The sequence below is a fragment of the Pelodiscus sinensis genome, chromosome 2 (assembly GCF_052426305.1).
Source record: "Pelodiscus sinensis isolate ZL-2025 chromosome 2, ASM5242630v1, whole genome shotgun sequence".
Taxonomy (NCBI): Eukaryota; Metazoa; Chordata; order Testudines; family Trionychidae; genus Pelodiscus; species Pelodiscus sinensis.
Genome location: NC_143053.1, coordinates 93,836,804 through 93,857,590, shown reverse-complemented (window position 1 = coordinate 93,857,590; position 20,787 = coordinate 93,836,804).

Sequence of the window (20,787 nt, the reverse complement as noted above, 5' to 3'; positions counted from 1 at the left end):
CTTATTACGCCATTCATAGAGGTGAAATTATTTAAGATGACACAGTCAGTGTAGTCACTGTTACTTATAGTGGTTTTAGTGGCTTCCAGGGTATGTCCCACAATGCCCCCTGTTGACTGCTCTGTTAACATTTTGACCTCTGCCACTCAGCGGCCAGTTACATACACCTTCCCTAAAAGCCCCATAATTTTTTAAAATTCAATTTCCAGATTAGCCAGCTTGGAGAGCGCCCCTAACAAGTGCCCAGCTGGCCATGTTGACTACATGCTGCAGGTGTGCTCTTGCCTGTACTGCTCAGGAAATGATGCATCTCCTGGATCTATAGAAAGAAGAGGCTCTGCTGGCACAGCTCTGATCCAGCTCTAAAAACATGAACATCTACAAGTCCATCACTTGGTGTATAGAGGAAAAAAAGCTACAAGAGGGACCAGAATCAGTGCCATGTGAAAGCCAAAAGTCTGCAGCAGGTGTACCAGAAGGCAAGGAAGACCAACAATCACTCTAGTGTGGAGCCAGAGACCTGCCACTTTCAAAAGGAGCTGCATGTCATTCTCGGCAGAGACATCACTGCCATCCCCAAGGACATCATGGATACTCTGGGGAAACATCCTCGCGGATCCTCACTGTAAACAGTGGGGAGGACAGGCAACTAGAGGATTCAGTCGTGTAGCAAGCCAGGATCTGTCTTTGACTTCTCTGGAGTCCAGCCAGTCCCTACTGTCTAGCCCAGGTGAGCCTGGTGCAGGGAAGAAACCTTTGCTGAGTACACAGTTTGCTTTGACATTGCAGGAACAGGACTTCCAAAAGAGCAGGACACAGCTCTTTTTTTATTATATTTTTATTACTTATGCTAGAAGATGTAGTGAAAGAACCAACAAAGGTAGAGTTGCTATCTGCTTCTCCCAGCCAGTGTGTGCACGCAGGGGCCTGCTGCCGCCCAGCCATGCTGAGCCCTGGACGCTTTATTCTTCTTGGAGTTTTCTCATGCATAGAAAGCAAGGAAAATAAGAGTTCAAGGACTCCAAAAAGGAAGCTACATCCTTGATTTTGACATGCACTATTGATTTATATTTATTACCTTAATATCTGCATCTTGTACATTTGAAGAGCTCCTTATTATGTTGGCATTACAATTCAAGAATTCACGATCTTTATTCTTCTGATAAAGTCCACCTGACTACCCCAGCTCTGTCAGCTTAGGATCCATAAATGCTGTCATTCATTTATGTACGCATGCACGTCACAGTTGCATTTTTTTCCCCCTGGACGCTGCTGACATGAGGGTTAAGAGCCTGCTGCCCCATCGTGTGATGTCATTAATGTTTTTTGTCAAGAAAGCGCTGCCTATATTTTTGGTTATATTTTGCAGTTCTTGAATACTACTGGGAGGAGGGGATAATAAAACAATCTGTTACAATGACGTGTATTGTGTGCACGCAGATGCAATGTAAAATAATACTTGACTGCTTAAAATTAATTACAATAAATATGCAGTCATTTCCCATTTTGCATAATTGCAATTGATTTTTCATTCCTAACAGTAGTTTGCATTTGTCCTTACTGAATTTTATCCTATTTATTTCAAAGACCATTTCTCCAGTTTGTCCAGGTCATTTTGAATTTTAATTCTGTTCTCCAAAGTGCTTGTACCCCTCCCAGCTTGGTATCATCCACAAACTTTGTGCGTGCATTCTGTTCCATTATCTAAATCATTGTTGAAGATTTGAACAGAAATAGAACTAGGACTGATCCCAATAGGACCCTACATTATGTGCCTGTCCAGTGAGACTGTGATCCACTGATAACTATTCTCTGGGAATGGTTTCCTAACCTGTTATGCACCCACTTTTTAATTGCTCCATCCAGAGTTTCTAGAGTTATTTACAGTTGATTTATGAGAAGGTCGTGTGAGACCATATTAAAAACTTTCCTGGTCTGCTCCTTCCTCCCTATCTGTAAGCCTTATTACCTCATTAAAGAAGGCTAGGTTGGTTTGATGTAATTTGTTCTTGACAAATCCATGTTGACTGCTACTTATCACTTTATTATCTTTTGGGTGTTTGTAAATGGATTGCTTGATTATTTGCTCCATTATCTTTTTGGGTACTAAGATTAAGCTGACTGTACTGTAATTCCCCAGGTTGTCCTTATTCCCCTTTTTATAGATTGGCAGTATATTTCCCTTTTCCAGTCCTTTGGGATCTTCCTGTCTTCCATGAGTTTTCAAAGATAACTGCTAATGGCTCAGATATTTTCTCAGTCAGCTCCGTGAGTATTCTAGGATGTATTTAATCAGGCCTTGCTGACTTGAAAACATTTGAAATGTCTAAGCAATGTTTAACTTGTTCTTTCTCTTTTTAACCTCAGATCCTACCTCATTTTCATTGGCCTTTACTATGTGAGAAATCCAATTGCTACAATTTTTTTGTGTGAAAACTGAAATAAAAGTCATTTAGTATTTCTGCAACGTCCACATTTTCTGTTCTTGTCTTTCTCCCCTCACTGAATAATGGGCCTATCTTGTCCTTGGTCTTCACCTTGTTTCTAATGCATTTGTAAAGTATTTTGTTAGTCTTAATACCTCTAGCTAGTTTAATCTCATTTTGCACCTTTGCCTTTCTAATTTTGTCTGCGTGTGCTTCTGGTGTTAGTTTACATTCATCCTTTTGTAATTTGCCCTAGTTTTCATTTTCCTAAGGAGAACTGAGAATGTAGGGCTTGCAATTTTTGTGGATGAAAAGGAGTGAGTTCAGTACACTGTGCTTCCATTTATCTCATGAATACATTTGGATCCCTGGGGTGCAGTCTGGAAGTATAGAACCTCCTGTGCCCCCGTAACTCTCCAGCCTAAGATGTCACTCATAATGCTGTGCTAGTGACAGACACTGTCATCACTCAGAACAACTGCATGTGGAGCCCCATACCCAACTAGATTGCATGAATGCTCCCAGAACCACGCAGAAAAAGGCACTAGTCAAATCCCCCAACTCCCAGCCTTGCACTACTCAAGATAAGCCATGCAATTGTATTAATCAGTTCACCACTTCATCAATGGAACTATATTGGTCTTTGTGAACTTGGGCAGTTTACTAGACATTTCGGACAAACTCACTGGTAAAGACAAACAGTAAAATGATGACAAAAGATAGCATTTAAGTGATAGAGGAAAGTCAGGGTTGTTACCAAAAGAAAATATAATATAAGCATACAGGCTGAACTCTCAACCCTATTCGATGTTGCCTAGTCTAGTTGTCAGCCGACGGTCAGGGCAGTGTGTGCGTGTGTGTTACACCCAAGTCTTCAACTGCTCAGACCGGGGTCTCGTCTCAGTGGGCAGCCTAGGAGGCTGGAGGGCGCCCCGAAAAAGAGTTGAACATCTGTGACTTTACTGATAGGACCGGGGTCCCGTCGCAGAGGGCAGCCAACAGGCTCTCAGATGCCCCGAGTTTATAGGAAGAGCTTATTACACCTCAGATTTTAGCTGCTAGGATACAGGACCCCTTTGCAGCGGGCAGCCTGGGGAGGCTGAGAGATGCCCCAACGGATCTGCCCCCTGGAAGCGACACGATCCAAAATGCCCAAGCTCTCCCTATATCTGTCCCTTATGATCAGCTGAAGTTCTTTTAAATTGTGCTTGGTTCTGTTACAGCAACTGAAGGAGTCAGGTTAAAGCTTAAACAGTTACTATTTTATTGTTACAGGGTAAACTTAGTTGTTAAATGCTACTGCTGTGTTACAGATAACACAGCCACTACAAAAGACAGGACAGAAATTACACTAATAAGTCACTTACAGGTACCATGAAACCCTTTTGGTTCTCTAAGCTCTTATTAAATGCATGCAAAATAGACACCTAGCAGGTATATATTCTCACCCCTGCGTTCCAGACTTGGCGTGGCCAGCGTCTTCCCGAGGGATTGAGAGAAAGAAGTAGGGCGAGGTTGGGCGTCTCACAGACCTCGGGAGACAATACTTGCCAGCAGGTGTAGATGATTGGAGCTCAAATGGGGTGAGCTACTGAACCCCTCTTTATACCCCTTGGGTCACGTAGGCTTCTTCCTGGTCTCAAGTGGCCAATTAGGAAAAATGGCTTTGAATGCCAAGTTTCCCACGAAGGGTGCAAAGCATAATTCACACCTTTGAAAATGCAGACAATGGGCACCTCTGGTATGTGATGGGAGAAGATTCCTCTCCTGGGACAGTGCAGGCATGTCAATTACTGGTACTAGCCATCAGAGTGACGAGAGGTCCCGAGTCGTCAGCTAGCCCATTTACTGTCTGGTTTCTGTTTATGGTAGAGTCAGGGACAGGCAGCACACCTGCGTTCCCAGGGCATCAAAGGCTGACTGCCTTTCTCTTGCTCTCTTGGGGGGGGGGGGTAAACCAAGATGGAGTTCATGTCTGGCTACACCAGTTTAAGAAGTTTTTTCTCACCCCACTGGGTAGTACAGTTAGTGCTACACAGTTTTGTCCCTTAAATCTGGGCCAGTCTCCTCTTTTTGGAATTTCTCCATTTCCTTATTGCTTGCGGCAGCGGTAGAAAGGCAAAGCATAGGCCTTGTGTTCTCTTTTATGCCCTTAGTCCATGTGATTGGAGAATCCAAACATGTCTGGTGAGCATTGCTAAGTCCCCAGGCAACAGTGAGCAGTTCCCCTGGTGTGGTCTTATGCAAGTGAATCATTGAATTGAAGCTCCTTGGCTGGATAGCTGTTTGACACTCACCTGAGCATTATTGCTTTCCTTGCTGTTGAGCTAATATCTGGCTGATTCTCCAATTTACAGTGTGTTTTGCTGCCAACCACACACACACTCTCATAACTTCATAAACACTAAAGATGTACTGAGAGAGAACAATGGATCTCAGCAGTTAAGAACATAAGAATGGCCATACAGGGTTAGAACAAAGGTTTATCTAGCCCAGTAACCTGTCTGCCAACAATGGCCAATGCCAGATGCCCCAGAGAGAGTGAACAGAATAGGGAATCATCAAGTGATCCCTCTCCTGTCACCCATTCCCAGCTTCCAAGAGAGGCTAGAGACACCGTTCCTTCCCATCTTGGATAATAAGTATTGATGGACTTATCCTCCATGACTTCAACAGGGTTCAAGAAAGAACTAGATAAAGTCCTGCTCTTCACAACCTCCTCTGGCAAGCAGTTCCAAGGGCCGACCGTGCATTGTGTGAAGAAAAACTTCCTTTTGTTTATTTTAAACTAATTATTAATTTCATTTGGTGACCCCTGGTTCTCCTGGGAACCAGTGCTTTTGTTTGGCTTACCTGGAAAGAATGGAGCGTACTGGCACCTCTGTATGCAAATGTCCGACAGTTGGCTTGGCTGCTTGTTTTAAAGGGGCTGCGTCTCTTAAAAGGGCAGTGCCCTTTTTGTTCAACAACTGTTCCCCTGGAGTACTGGCACCTTTTTTAAAAAAACAAAAAAACCACTGCTGGGAACAAATAACTTTCATAAAGTTCATAACTTTTCCCCTGATAACTCTCGTGGTATGCTTTAGAAGCAGTATCACAACTATATGTGAATGAGGAATATGGGGATTACATGGTGCTTCCCTCAAGGCAGTGGTTCCCAACTGATCCATGGACAAGAGCCAGGCTGCAAACCACTGGCTTCCGGGCCACAGCACACTGCAGCACAGTGCGTGTCGCACTAGGACCCAGGAGCAGGGGCTCTGGGAACCAGGGTTGCATGTCAGGCCTAGGACCCAGCAGCAGTGCCCTGAGGCTGCAGAGGAGGGTTTGACTCCGGGCTGCTCCTTGAGCAACTAGTTGTGGTCCTTGCCCTGGACCTTAGGAAGCCGCCACCATCTCTCAGCATGTATGAGGCAGGGGAAGCCAGCCCTGGGGGGCCAGGAGGGGGCTGAAGAGGGGTGGGGGCAAATAACAGGTGTGAGGGGGAACAGGGATGTGTGAGGTGGGGGCAGGAGGCATTGAAAAGAGTTTGGGGGATTCAGGGGAGACTTATGGGACAGATAGGAGTAGGGGTGCAGTGGAGGGAAACTCTGAGGGGTAGTCACAGAGAGACAAAGGTGATATTGGGAGGGAAGGCTGAGGAGAGACTGTGGGAGCAAGAGCAGTCTGTCTGGGGAAGGGAGAGCTGGGACAGCTGTGTAGCCTAGCCAGCAGTGGCGCTGAAGGAGCCGGTGGCAGGGAGGGACAGCAAGCTGAGGGGACCAGTGGCATAGGACCATAGTTCCCTTTAAGCTGTGTGGCTGCATGACCACACAGCTGTTTTCTGAGCTCTGCTCAGAAGTTCAAAGCTCCCACACAGGCAGGGAGTTCAGCTGATTGGTGGGGTCAAGGTGTTGTCTTGCTGAGCAAGCAGCTAAACAGAGATGCTCCATGCTTAAAATGGCGCAGATCCCATAGAAGATAATAAAAAGCAAGATAAGGAAAGAATAAGTGTGCTAGAGTGAGGAAGCCAGTGGGTAATTAGAAGGGAAGCTAGAGGGGAGGGGACTTCGGAGAATCCTTTGTGTGCAGGAGAGACAGACAAACTCAGCACTCTCAAGCCTCCTGGGAACGGGGTGGTAAGGAGCTGACTGCATGGGGTAGGTGTGGGAAAGGGGGGTGAGGGGTGTTGGAGGGGTGAGGTGGAGACTAGGAAGTAGTTTGTCTATGCTGTGAGGTGGGGGGAGGTGTGGATAATTTGTTTGTGCTTTAGCTGGGAGTTAGGACAAGACAAACTGCTGGTGCCTGCTGCTTTGAGAAGCAGTATTTTATCCCAGACCCTGCCTGGTCTGGGAGGAGCAGATTGGGCAGAGTTAGGTGGGGGAAAGACTAGTATTAACTTTAAAAAGTATTAACAGCATGCAGACCCGTAAATAGAAATGAATGTTAAATCTCGGCATGCTACTTCTGAAAGGTGGCTGACCCCGGTATAGTATATCACAGTACTCACAACAGGATCTCTGTGCATTGTATCTTTTGCAACTGGAAATGCGGCCTTAAGGGTCTGCGCCCACCCCAAACTAGTGCAGTGGCTCATTCAGATAAGAGAACAGCAGTCCAGGGCCTCACTACACTTCCCCTCCCCACATTCTATCTGGCATGAGGGCCACTGTCATACTTCAACCCCTTGGGGAGGAACATAGGCTATTGCAGCTGCATATACACTGACTTGTGAAAGACACAGTAAGTGCATGTGTGTATGAAATGGGAATGACTGTTTTCACCTTTTCAGAGGTAATGTGGTTTTTAATGCAGTTTTAAAACGTCTGGGTGCCTTGGTATGGAATAAAAGTCTGGGTTTGGAAACATAATTCACAACATACTGACTGGGGCTGACAACGTTCACGAATAATATTAACATTATTTGTAATACTGCATCATTTCACTCATTGCACACATTATGAGATGCAAAAGAGCAATGCCAAGCTGGATCTCCCAGGATCACTTTTGGCATTTCAGCGTCCCCAATGATAGTCTGTCTACATAAGAACATAAGAGCGGCCATACTGGGTCAGACCAAAGGTCCACCTACCCAGTATCCTGTCTGCTGATAGTGACCAATACCAGATGCCCCAGAGGGAGGGAACAACAGGGTAATCCTCACGTGATCCCTGTCCTGTCACCCATTTCCAGAGAAACAGGGCTAGGGACACTATTCCTATGCATCCTGGCTAATAACCATTGATGCATCTAACTTCCATGAATCTATCTAGCTCTTTTTTGAACCCTGTTAAAGTCCTGGTCTTCACAACATCCTCTGGCAATGAGTTCCACAGGTTGACTGTGCTCTGAGTGAAGAAAAACTTTCTTTTATTTTATTTAAACCTGCTGCCTATTAATTTCATTGGTGACTCCTTGTTCTTATATTGTGGGAATAAGTAAATAACTTTTCCTTATTCACTACTTCGACACCAGTCATGATTTTATAGCCCTCTATCATATCTCCTCCCATTCCCCCCGGACTTTTCAGCTTAGAAAAGAGGAGACGAAGTCTTTTTAATCTCTCTCCCTGTTCCAAACCCCTAATTTTGTTACCCTTTTTTGAACCTTTTCTAATGTCTAGAAAGAAAGTCACTGACCTCAGCTTTCTGAACAACCATGTGTTGTTAAAGATGTGCTTGTTATGCACCTTACCCGATCAGCTGACACTGATGTTGGTGAAATGTCCCCAATGATCAATCAGCACTTGCAATACCATGAAAAGTAGCCCTTTCTGCAGATGTATTCTGTGGTAAAGTGTCTTGTTACATTTGTTATCCTTCCGCAATTTAGTAACCCCATTGCCTCGTTTCTCAGGGAAATTGACAACTCTTCAGACCCAGAAAATGTGACCCTATCCTATTTCTATGTGGAAGCCCTCATTTGAGGATGAGGTTCATAACAAATAAAATATAAAGGTGACAGCTTGAAATGAGAGAGTAATTATTTTCACTAGTGTGTACATAGTGCCCTGTAATCTCATTTTGAGATTGTTTTCCATAATTGATTGTTTTTGTACCTGAACTTTGAGGGAAAGTTGGAGGGAAGCAAAGATAAGGCTTATTCTCCTTTGCACTCTTTCAGAGCTCCCATTCTTATTCCTGTTTCTCTTTCTCTCTCTCCCCTGCATGCCCTCCTCTTGACTGTCTTGCGCATCCTGGGAATTGTAGCTCCTGGACCCAACTGTACAGGAACCATCTAGGAACAAAGAGACAAACTAATGTATCTATCTGCACATAGCTAGATACAACAAATGTGTAGATATCAGGTAGGTTCCATTGAGAGAAACTGGGCTCTAAAATTAGTGACATTAATGAAAAAATATTGAGAAATTTGTGGGGGAAGCTCTGATTGTAATCAGGGCTGCTGATGCATGGGGGAAGGAGGAGCTGCTGCCCTGGGGCCAAGTGATTTAAATGGGTTAAAAAATCCTAGCTACCATCAGTGCTCATAGAGCGGCAGCACTGGTCGAAGTCCTGGGACGTTTGAATCACTGCTACAGCCCTGGGCGGTGTGAGCTGGAAAGTGCTTGAAGGGCTGGTTGGGGCTAGCCTCCTAACCCTGCCCCTTCTTCCCAAGGCCCTACCTCTTCCAGGATCCCAGAGATGAGCGCCGCCCCCGCACTTTGGATGGCATTTCTGTCAGCAGCCCTAATGGTTAGAACCACTCTAATAGTTAGAACAGCCCTGGTTGTAGTGCATATGGTAAAGAAGCTTTTAACAACCATACTGAAATAATGCAAGGCTAATTCATTGTTATCTGTTCTGCTAATCTTCTCAGTTGAATATTGAAGGGAGTAAGGTTACCTCAGGAGAGTCATACATGTATTCCATGGGTCTTCAACCTGGTGGCTACGAACAGGATCACTATGTAGAAAAAGTTGAGAACAACTGATCTATTTAAATGGACAGAAAAAAAACAGTTTTCTTAAGGACTTTACTTGGAAAGTGCCATCTTAACCCAGCAAACACAAGATAAGCAATGGTCACAGAGCAACTGTCTACTTCAAGATAACCTTGGCTTATGACAACCTTGAGGTGCCCTACTGACAGAGCTAAGTCACAGCCTGTCCCAAGATTGATCAAGTCATCTTCCCTTCATAATAGCCTAACAAATCAATCATGACTGCACACACCTTAATAGAAACTTCCCTTGGAAACCCAGTTGTATATCTCTAGTGCTAACAACAAGTTCAGTAATTCATGCCTTAGGAGAGTTGACCTTAGAAAAGTTGGGAACTATAGTGTAGGCTAAAATCGATAACTGAGAGAAACTGCATTTTGTAGTTTTTTCCTTCACCACCTCTTAAAAAAAGGAACTCAGATGCGCACACAACACTCTGACAAAATCTGACACTGACTGCCATGCAAAGGAAGCTCTGAATCAAAGCAAGCATGGATGATCTTTTCCAAGGCAATGGAAGCTAATGGTTGGAAAAGATGACTTTGACCTCGGACTCCTAGACTTCATTCCCTGCTCTGCCTCTGACTTTTATTGTGACTTTAAGCAAGTCACTTAGATCCTTTGGGTATCAGTTTATCCACCTGTAAAATGCAATTAGTATTTAAATACCTGTAATGGTAGCTGTGAAGCTTAGTCAATGTTGGTAAATACTTTTGAGATTCTGGGCTAAATAAGCTTTATCAATAGCTATTTATTTCCCCCCTTTTTTGGTAATGCAGTACTGCAGTTTATAACAGCTCTTAACCTTTGCATATTAATGTATACATTAAAATGAATGAGGAGCAGTCTTTGAACCTTGAAATGTTAAACAAAATATTGTGTTTGTACTGCTGCACAGAATGTAGCTAGATAAATGGGAAGGCTGTGCTACTTAGGATGGCACTGTAAGCAATCCTTGTCATGTTGATAGGATGAGTCAGTGTGCTACATGTCAGTAGATAAGTTCTGCTTTATAGTTCTCACCAGCGTACTGACAACCTCGGGATTCTTGACATCCGACTCAAAGCTGAGCAATCATTGTCATTTGCATGACAACCAAATGAGAGAGAAACTGAAGTTGCAGTCCATGGTACTATAGGGAAGAGGGTTGTGTGTGTGTGTGTGTGTGTGTGTGTGTGTTCAACCCCACATTTTAGGTTAGGGCAAGTGGTTAGATGTCTCAGAACAATAAGACCAAACAGAAATCTATGGGGCATGGCTTTCTTAAACACTGTGGGGTTCTTCTGGCAGCTGCTTCTGAATAAACTGGGAAGTAACCTGGAACACTTGGAAAAGCTAAAACTTAAATTTAGGCTAAAGAAAAGGCTAAATGCGGGTAAATGAATAATTTCCACAGCTCCTACTGCATTTTTTTGGTTGTGTGCCCATCAAAATCTGTGTGTTGGTTTTTTTTGTTTTTTTTTTTTTAACAAAGGCAATATAAGATTTAAGAAATTGTGTTGGCTAAAGGATCCTGCCAAATTCAAATAGAGTCAAAGAGCGTATCTGTGATTATCTTTTTCTAAGGAGTACTACTCAAAGTATTTGTCATTTGCTACTATGCACTGTCACATTGAGATCCTGTGGGAGTGCAAGCACAGTCTTTATCCAGCCATCAGCAGCTAGAAAGCTGTAGTGTTGTCTTGAGCAAAGGTCTGTCTCCTCCTTCTGGCTTGATGAGCTGCATAATTGAGCTAATTGCTTCATTTGCCTTCCAGAGCCATCGGTTCCCGTCTTTGACTTTTTCACTCTTCCTGTTTGCCTTCTTTTTTACCCACTTAGCTGTCTGCCTTTCACCAGTCTACTTCCTGGCCTTTAGTCACTTCTTTCCAAATGCTTCTGAATGAGAGAATCCCACTTTGCCTTACTTCACTCTTTCTCTTCTCTAGGGGTACATCTAGATTTCATCCCTTTTCTCAAAAAAGGGTTGTATATTACATACTTCAAAATTGCAAATGAAGCCGGGATTTAAATTTCCTGTGCTTCATTTGCATAATTGTGGCCACATTTTTTTTCAAAAAAGGGCTTTTTGAAAGAAAAGGCTTTTTATATGGGGATCGTTTGAAAATAAAACCCTTTTTCGAAAGATCCTGTACTCATTTTTTGCTGCCATTATGCAAATGAAGCACGGGAAATTTAAATCCCGGCTTCATTTGCAATATCAAAGTGTCTAATTTACATCCTTTTTTTGAGAAAAGGGATGTAATCTAGACATACTCCTGATTTCTTCTTCTTTCTCCAGATTCACAGAAGGGAATGGCTCCCATCAGCCCATCCCCCACAGCCAACAGATTGACTTTCTGTAAATTCAGAACTGAGTAACTGAGATCTATACTGCAGCCCCTCAGCACTCCCTCCCACTGACTACTTTTTGAGCAGTAGTGTACACTGACGGTTGATGGGACAGCAAGGAGGTTGTGGGAGGAGTCACAGTTGGAACTGAGAAGGGGGTACTGTTTTGCTCTGGCCCAGTTATTCAGAATTGCCAGTGACCCCCAAACAAGTCAGGATGTGTTAGCAAATGGAGTATCCTGTCTCTTTGGAAAGCCAGGCTAGGACTTGGCTTTTGGTCTTGATAAAAAAAAAAACAGAATTTCCATTTTGACAAAATATCTGTTTTGTCTAGTTCTTAGGTACTCATCACATTAGTGCACAAATAAAAAGCACATCCCACTGTGGTTTTTTTTAATATTAAAAATGTCCTTCCAAGCCCATCTCTAGTTCAATAGGCACTTTTTTATAGTCCTTAAGCCTTTTTTTCTATTTTATTTTTACTATATAAAGCTCCTAAGTGTGTATGTATTTAGATGGGAAGGAAAGAGATAAAGGTGAAGAATGGTTGGTGGAACATTAAGGTTACATAGTAATTTATATTTCCTGACTCTTTATTCTTAAGGTTTCCACAGTACCATTAACTTATCCCTATTATATTATATAGCATTTTCTATTCCTTTTTTTTTTTGGATGATTAATTTTATGTTCATTATTACTGTTTTTGGGACTGATTATTCAAGCACTAGTATATAGGTAAAGTGCTCATCTACACTGTTTGAACTGCTGAGGTGAGAGAAAGTGCTTGGAAGCATAAATATTTTCAGAATCAGACAATTAGTCATTAAATCTTACCATGAAATGCATACATCCCAGGCAATGAGGAACAGTCAAACTGTGGAACTTGTTGCTCAGTGATGTTGTGAAGGCCAAAAGTATAACTGGGTTAAAAAAATTAGATACGTTCATGAAGGATTGGGTCCATCGATGTTTATTAACCAGGATGATCAGGGACATAAGTTTTACTGCCAGAAACTGAGACTGCATGACAGGGATCATTGGATAAATTGTTCTATTCACTCCCTCTGAAGAATCTGGCACTAGCCACAGTCGGAAGACAGGATACTGGGCTAGATGGATCATTGGTCTGACCCACTATAGCCATTTTTATGTCCTTACACTGTAGAAACTTTAATTTGTGGCTTTCTGAAAGTTTTCCATGTAAACTGTGGAACTCTGGCAGTGAATTAACATACTTTTGGGCATTTTGAAAGTTTCAGTAATTCACGGTTTTAATATAGAATATATTTGGTAGTACATAAATATTTTTTCTCCATAAACAAATTAATTTTATGTGTTTAGATTTCATTTCTGGGATCAGTGTGTTTGAAAAACAAAAATATTCTGATGTAAAAGACCAAGTCATGTCCCTAGTGTTTGAAGCAGATTGGTTTGGAGTTCTGACTTGTTTTTATTTTCAATGTGGTGCTTCCTGTTGGATGTTGTGGCTGTCTTTTCTTCACTAAACACATTCTAAATGAGGGGCTATCATAGTTATATACTCTTTACTTTCTGTTTTAAAACAGTGTTTAAATTTGGGTTAAAATTGCAATGACAGTCCAGGAATTTAACTACTAAAACGCGCATCAGCAGAAGGCCATTATATTGACTCTTTTTTTTGTTTTGGCTCCCACCTGCGGGCCATGTGTTGAGCCCCGCATAAACCCAAGCCACATCACAGGCTGCAAACAAACAGGCTGCAGGCCACATGTGGCCCGTGGGCCGCACATTGAGTAGCCCTGGTTTAAATCATTGGATAATAGAACAAGCTATAAAGATTAACACAGATAGTTTTCAGATAAGTGGAAATCAAGGTCTGTGAGGCCATGTCCTTTAAATCAATTACATATATGGTTTATGCCAGTAGTTTTCAACTTAGAAGTCACAGACAGCTGGGGGTCTGCTGACTGTCTAAGGGGTCCAATAAGATTATCATTACTATAGGAGAATTGTTTTCAATCTGCAATCCACTGATCCTTGGGATTCTATAGACTATGGCTAAAATTTCCAAAAGGGGTCCATACCTGCAGTTCACAGTTTTTAGGAGTTCACAAATGAAAGGCTGAAACTCACTGATCTCTGCAACCTCAGAGAGAAATATGATTGCATATAAATGTTAACATTGTATCAGTGCTGCACTATTACTGGCATGAAGCTAACTGGTAATATTAACAGAAGACGAAAATATGTCTCCTGAAGAATTTTTTGCACCTCCCTGAAGCATGTGGTTCTTGCTGCCATCAAAAGAGTGGATCATGGCTCAGACATGATATAGCAATATCTATTCTCTCATGTGTATCAAAATGACCTTCAGAAATATTTGTTAGCCAAAACGCATTTTGATCAGAATTAGTCATCTTAGTTCTAAAATGCATGGAAATATGTGAGGACGATGAAAGAACTTACATTCAAAATCTACATTCTGGCTACAGTCTGTCCAATCTATCAGGCTTCATTTAAAGTGAATGTTTCCTTAATGCTCCAGTCTGCTGATGGATGCACTTGATCCTCTACTGTCCTACTGAGGTAGGTTTGTTGGTCTAGATCAGTGATTCCCAACATTTTTTCCCATGGAGGAACCCCTAAAATAATTTTTTCCTATCCAGAGGAACCCTTACCTATGAAAATGTTGCTGTGGCCAGAAAAAGTTGACAGTGGGGAGCGCAATTCAATTACTGCTAAATTATTGTCAAGAACATTTATTTGTAAAGAGCTGTTTTATATATATAGTCAGCTTACATTGTAAGAAAAAAATATTATTTATTCCACGATTTCTCGCGGAACCCCTGATGATGATTTGTGGAACCCCAGGGTTCCACGGAACCCTGGTTGGGAAACACTGGTCTAGATTGTGGAAATGGAACAATAGGATATTTTCATATTAAAAGAGGGAGAATGGGAAGTTATTCAAGGTTATTTAAATGATCGGCTGAAGGACTCAAAATATTTATATGCAGTACTTGTAATAGCTTCTTTTTTAGCATTACCCTGGGGTGTTGTCTTATACTCATATTCCACTCTTTCACATTGGAAAAAATCTGTTTATAGAAGAATTATAGATTTGCCCCTTCAAATCTGCTCCAGTTAATGAAGAATTCATTAAGATCTCCTTTCCATGCAGACCATGCTGATTAGCAATTGCCAATTAATTTAGTCTTGACCTTAGTGATAAACATATTGTAGCAAATTACTTTTTCCTTCTAGCTAATTATTAATTTCTCTGATTAAAGTTATGTCTTCATTAGGAAGGTGTGGCGACAAAAGTGCTGTTGACATGCAAAAGTGTAAACCAGTCAAACTGGTTTTTCTGCCTCCCATTGTCAACTTTTCATGGCCACATTGCTCTATCTGTTGACAGGGGAGCTAACAAAGCAATGTGAGTAAGCATCCCAAGTGCAGGGTTGTGGGAAGGCAGAGCTCTGACCCCTATGCTTCTTGAGATTGTCTCCGAGTTCTCCCTCAGCATTCTCCGATGCTGGGAGCAGCATCATGAGTAGCTCTGTGAGCTCTTCATGCTAAAGAATGTCCAAGTAGTATAGCAGTCTCTCCAGCTTCTCCCTGTAGCAGAAGTCTGCCTGCTGCTGTGTTTCTAGCAGAGCAGAATGGGAGCATTCCAATGATTTGTTCTTTGTTTCCCAAATAGAGCAGCTTACTCAGCTGTCAGATACTTCCAAAAACTGTGAAAGGGGAGGGGCAGGGCAGAGCAGCAGAGATCACAAAACACTGAGCACAGCAATCAGGGCAGGCATTGTGGGATACTGAAGGAAGTCAGTTCTCTGAACAAAACAAACAACAGAATCCACATTGGCTCTTTGTCGACAATAATGGGAGGGGGAAAGACAAGTCTCCTGCAGAGGTGGAAGTTTTTTGTCTCTAAAACTGGGTGTTTTTCCCTGACAAGTTGCATTGTAGCATGTACCCTCTCACAGGTTTGTCAACAAAAGGCAGTTTCTGGTGACAAAATATGCTGTGTAGACAAGGCCTAAAATAGATTGGTCATTTGCCACTCATGCTGATCACACATACAAATTTTGGATTTTCAATTGCTATCTAGTTAGTTGAACATATACAAAGCATATAGTTTTCAGAGTGGTAAAGCAGTGATTCTTCAGTACGTCTTTATATTTCTCATTTTCCTCTTCAGTTTTGGGGACGTCTGGAGACAACAATTTAAGCAAGTCACTTTTGTAGTAGTACAGGCAGTCCCCGACTTACGTGGATCCGACTTACGTCGGATCCCTAGATACGAACGGGGTGAGGCAACTCCCGCACATGCGCAGCAGCATTCCCGGGGCTCGCTCACCTGGGTCCTAGGATCCTCCTCCTCCTCGGGCCGGCTCCGACTGGGGTCCCGCAGAGCTGCCGGGCAGAGGAAAAGTGCCTCCCCACGCCCGCTGCCCCCCCCCCACTCCCCTGCCAGCAACAGGCTGCCCCCTCCCCTGAGCAACAGGCTGCCGAACAGACAAAAGCAGCCTCTCTGCCCCTCCTCCCCTCTATACATGCCGGGCTCCCGGAGCGCAGCAGCGTCCCCGAGGCTCGTTCACCTGGGTCCTAGAATCCACCTCCTCCTCCTCTTCGGCCGGCTCCAACTGGCCTCTGCCTGCAGCAGCTGGCCACAGGGACAGGGATCCCGCAGAGCTGCCGAGCAGAGGAAAAGTGCCTCCCCACGCCCGCTGCCCCCCCCCCCGCGGCCTCGCATCCTGCACGCCTCCCCCCTCCCCCCCTGCCAGCAACAGGCTGCCCCCTCCCCTGAGCAACAGGCTGCCGAACAGCAGACAAAAGCAGCCCCTCCGCCCCTCCTCCCCCTATACATGCTGGGCTCCCTGGGCAAACAAAGACTCCACCAAAACAAACAAAGTGCTTGCCTCATTGTGTTAGCAAAAAAAGGACCCTCCTCCTAGAACCCTGGGTGGTGTGTGGAAATAAAGCTATTAGCTCAAAGCATGGTGCAGAGCTGTTGGTATTTGATGAGTTACTCCTTTAGTCCTGAGTTTGTCACAGGGACAGAAATAGATGTGAAATCTTCTGAACAGGGGAACAGACAGCAAAACAAACATTAGAGGGGAGTTAACCTTTCCCTATGCTATCCAAAACTAAAAAAAATGTTTGGCTAGAGTTTCCCCTACAATATGTACCAGTTCCGACTTACATACAAATTCAACTTAAGAACAAACCTACAGTCCCTATCTTGTACGTAACCCGGGGACTGCCTGTAGTAGTGCAAAGGATACTACTTGAATCAAATGTGTGTGGAAAACACAATAGTCCCATAGAACGTGCAGGTTATAGTCTTGCCTTTGACAAAATTCTTTTAACTGAGTACAGCCAATTCCCTCATTACTTTTCAGCACTCACCCAGAATGCCAAGTCCCTGTTTAAATGTTATCCTGGTATGATTTATTCTTAGGGGGGAAGGGAAATCCTCTCTCTTTCTCTGACCAGTTTCAATGGGAAGACCAACAGAGAATGATATGAGGTAGGGAAGCTCCTGGGCAAATGTCAGCAAGGTGGACAATTTTCATTGTGTAAAGGCTTCATTTTGTAATTTCAGGTGTAAACAAAAAAAATCACATTTAGTGTTAAAGGTGTATTTATAATATGGACAAGTGATAATCCCAGGCTGGATGTGTTATGAAAATATAATCGAACAAAAAATAAACATTGACCAAAGCATCTAAACTTGACATTGAGGCATTCAGTATCTTCTAAAGCAGCTTTACTGCTTAACTTGTTCTGTGAATTGCCTGCTTGTGAATGGGACCAGACTGACAGCCTTCCATGACAGTTCTGAAACCCTCTATTATTCATAGAACAGTAAAGTTGATACCTTTATGAGCTTTCCCCGCTGCCCATGTTAATATGATTCAACTTCAACACTGAAGTGATTTTCTTTTTTAGGAGTTAGAAGGTAGTTCAGAACTCATCATTATACAAGCCCTACATTTGCACTGAGCCTATCTGCCAGACAGTGAGTTCTGGGGAGGTTTTAGTATAGTGAATACCTGTCCACTAGGAAGTGGACTGACACCGTCAATTAATGTCATGCTTGCTGAAGAAGAGATGCAGTGAAAATGTCACCACAGCGTTGTGACGCATCTCATTTTGGATCCTAGACTTCTGCGGTACAGATTTACTTGATTATGGTAAATTTGAATTTTTGAACCCTGTTCTCCAAAGACAAAAAGTTAATGTAATCACCTACTGAGCCACCTCTCCACAGTAGGCTTCAATTCAGCAAGAGTCATGTACAAATCAAAGTCACCTCTATTATAAAGCACTCTGGGGGTGGAAATGGTTTAGAGCATGACAGTGACCTTCCACAAACACAGAAATCTAAGGTAACTTTATTTCTTCACTCCTGCTAGACGCTCAATTCTCCTGGGAGATGCTGAGCTACTTCCGTTCCAGTGTCAGTGTTAATTGGGGCTGTTCAGCACCTTTCTATTATGGCTCAGCACTTGCAGGAGCAAGCCCTTAGTGATAGTAATCAATCTACATCTAATTTTATAGCTGCTGCTCATCAGCTTCACAGGCAGTGCTGAGTTCTTTAAATGTAAAGTGTGTAAATATAGAACCCGCTGAACTGTTTCTGTGATTGAGAAGCCTGATGAGATGCAAGGGCTAAAAGTTAAAATAATTTCTTGTAGTTAATAATGGGAAATTTCATGTCTAGATCACATGAATAAAACATAGGTTTTACTATTAAACTGCTATGCTAAGTATGCTTCGTTAATACTGTCTTCAATGCATGAATGTATGAAACTGAAAAGCTATTAATATTCATTTATAAGGTTTGCATCTACCCTCTTTACTTTAAGAGATAAAAATAGTGATCTCAATGGATGGCAATTAAAGAGAAAATACAAGTAAAAATTATTGTCCATTGTTTGTATCATTCTTTAAGAGCCATTCCAAATAGTTTAATTTGGATTCTTTCTCTATAAAATAAGCAAGTTCATTTTTGATATGTCTGTGACTCAATTCCTGGGAATAAAATAGGAAAATGTAGATTCATTTCATGGACTGAGAAACAGAATTACAATACCACAGGTGGTCTGTTTTTTTCCCTTCATATAATACTCCTAATACAACGGAGTCTTCTTTTTTTTAATGCAATTGAAAATATAACACACTCTAGTTCCCCAAGAAAAGAAAAATCAATTTGGAAGCAAATGTGTTAAAATGGGAACTAAATTCTTCCTAGAAAATTCCTGCTTGGGGCTCTCTATGGAGTTTAACTAGGGTTTTTCAGACTAAACTAGTATAACTCTACAAATAAGACCGACATTAAATCCTAAGCTTCAGGGGGTAGCCGAGTTAGTCTGTACAGGATAAACTTAAAAAACAACAAATGGTCTGGTAGCACTTTATAGACTAACAAAACATGTTAGTCTAAAACAAAACATGATATGAGCTTTCGTGGGCACAGCCCACTTCTTCAGATGACTGGAGTTTTGAGTTAGGATGTGCAGACCCAAGATAAATAGGGGAGAAGGGAAAGGGGAGGGAGGGAGGAGGGAGAAAAGAAGAGGACAGGAAACAAGGAACAGAGGGTATGAAAATATCAAAGGGAAAAACAAGTAGGCAGAGCTGGTAGTCTATAAGCACCTAAAGATTGGATAGTTAAAAGAAGCAGATAAGGATCACATAGGATAGCAATTAGATAGGAAGGGTACTAACTCAAGAATCTACACAGACAAAGAGCTGTTGGCATGTTCCTTGAATGTTAGGATGGTAATGTCCCAGCCATCTGTTTTCTCGAATGAGTCCATTAGTGTGAGAATTGAATTTGTGGATGAATTGTAATTCCAACGCCTCTCTGTGTATTTGGCTTGTAGAATTGGTTTGTGACAAGACAGCCACCTGGAGATCTTTTAAAGAGTGAGTAGATGGAAGTGTTCTCCAACAGGTTTCTGTAAGTTCCCTTTACGTATATCTAATTCATGTTCATTGATCCTTTCCCATAGGGACTGTCCTATGATCCTTATCTGCTTCTTTTAACTATCCAATCTTTAGGTGCTTATAGACTACCAGCTCTGCCTACTTGTTTTTCCCTTTGATATTTTCATACCCTCTTCTCCTTGTTTTCTGCTCCCTTCATTTTTTTCCTTCCCCCCTTTCCCTTGTACCCTATTTATTTTGGGTCTGCAAATCCTAAACTCAATTATCTCAAGAAGTAGGCTGAGCCTATGAAGGCTCATGATACCATCTACATGTTTGGTTAGTCTATAAAGTGCTACCAGACCATTTGTGGTTTTCTAATTATTTTAATCTTCCTTCATAGGTCAGTGTTTTCTAGACCTTTTATTATTATTATTATTTTATTTTATTTTATTTTATTTTATTTTATTTTATTTTATTTTATTTTGCTCTTCTCTGGACCTGCTTCAATTTGTCCACATCTTTCCTGTAAAGTGATACACAGAGCTGGACATTATACTCCAGTTGAGGCCAATGAGTGGTGTGGAAGATTAGATTAAATCTTTCCATTGTATCTGACAAGCACAGTCTTAACGGGAATAGGCCGTGGATGCTATTTTGCTCCTTCTTTCTAATGGTACTTTTATATGTTGCCTTTTCTCAGAAAATATTTTAGTACAATACCTCCATTCAAGATGCAATTGAGCTACAGATTCGTTACAAAAAAAGATCACATGTCAAGACAGCCAACAATCTGAATGGTTCAGGTGGTTGAATGCTATTCATGCATCATGTTTCAGCAGCTATGGTTATATAGGAGTTTCATGCTTATACTGTATAAAGGCTATCTACTCTTAGGGGCTAACCGTAAGCTGGTTTTGATTTTTTTTCTGTGAACTGGTAAAATGGTAGATATGTAGCATGAAAATCTCTGGAGTAATTTTTTCTTTTTGTGCATTTGTTAACTTTTCTGTTTATGATGCCTGTTTCCATGGAGAAGGCTAATTTCACTACTTGCACTAATGATTGAAACCAAGACTTTCATGGACCGCTGCAGCATTGTTAGTATAATTCCAAATTAGTGCCTCTGTATTCTGAAGTCAGTACCTGAAGAACAAGGAAACTGGATGCACCAGTCACTGAAAGGTCC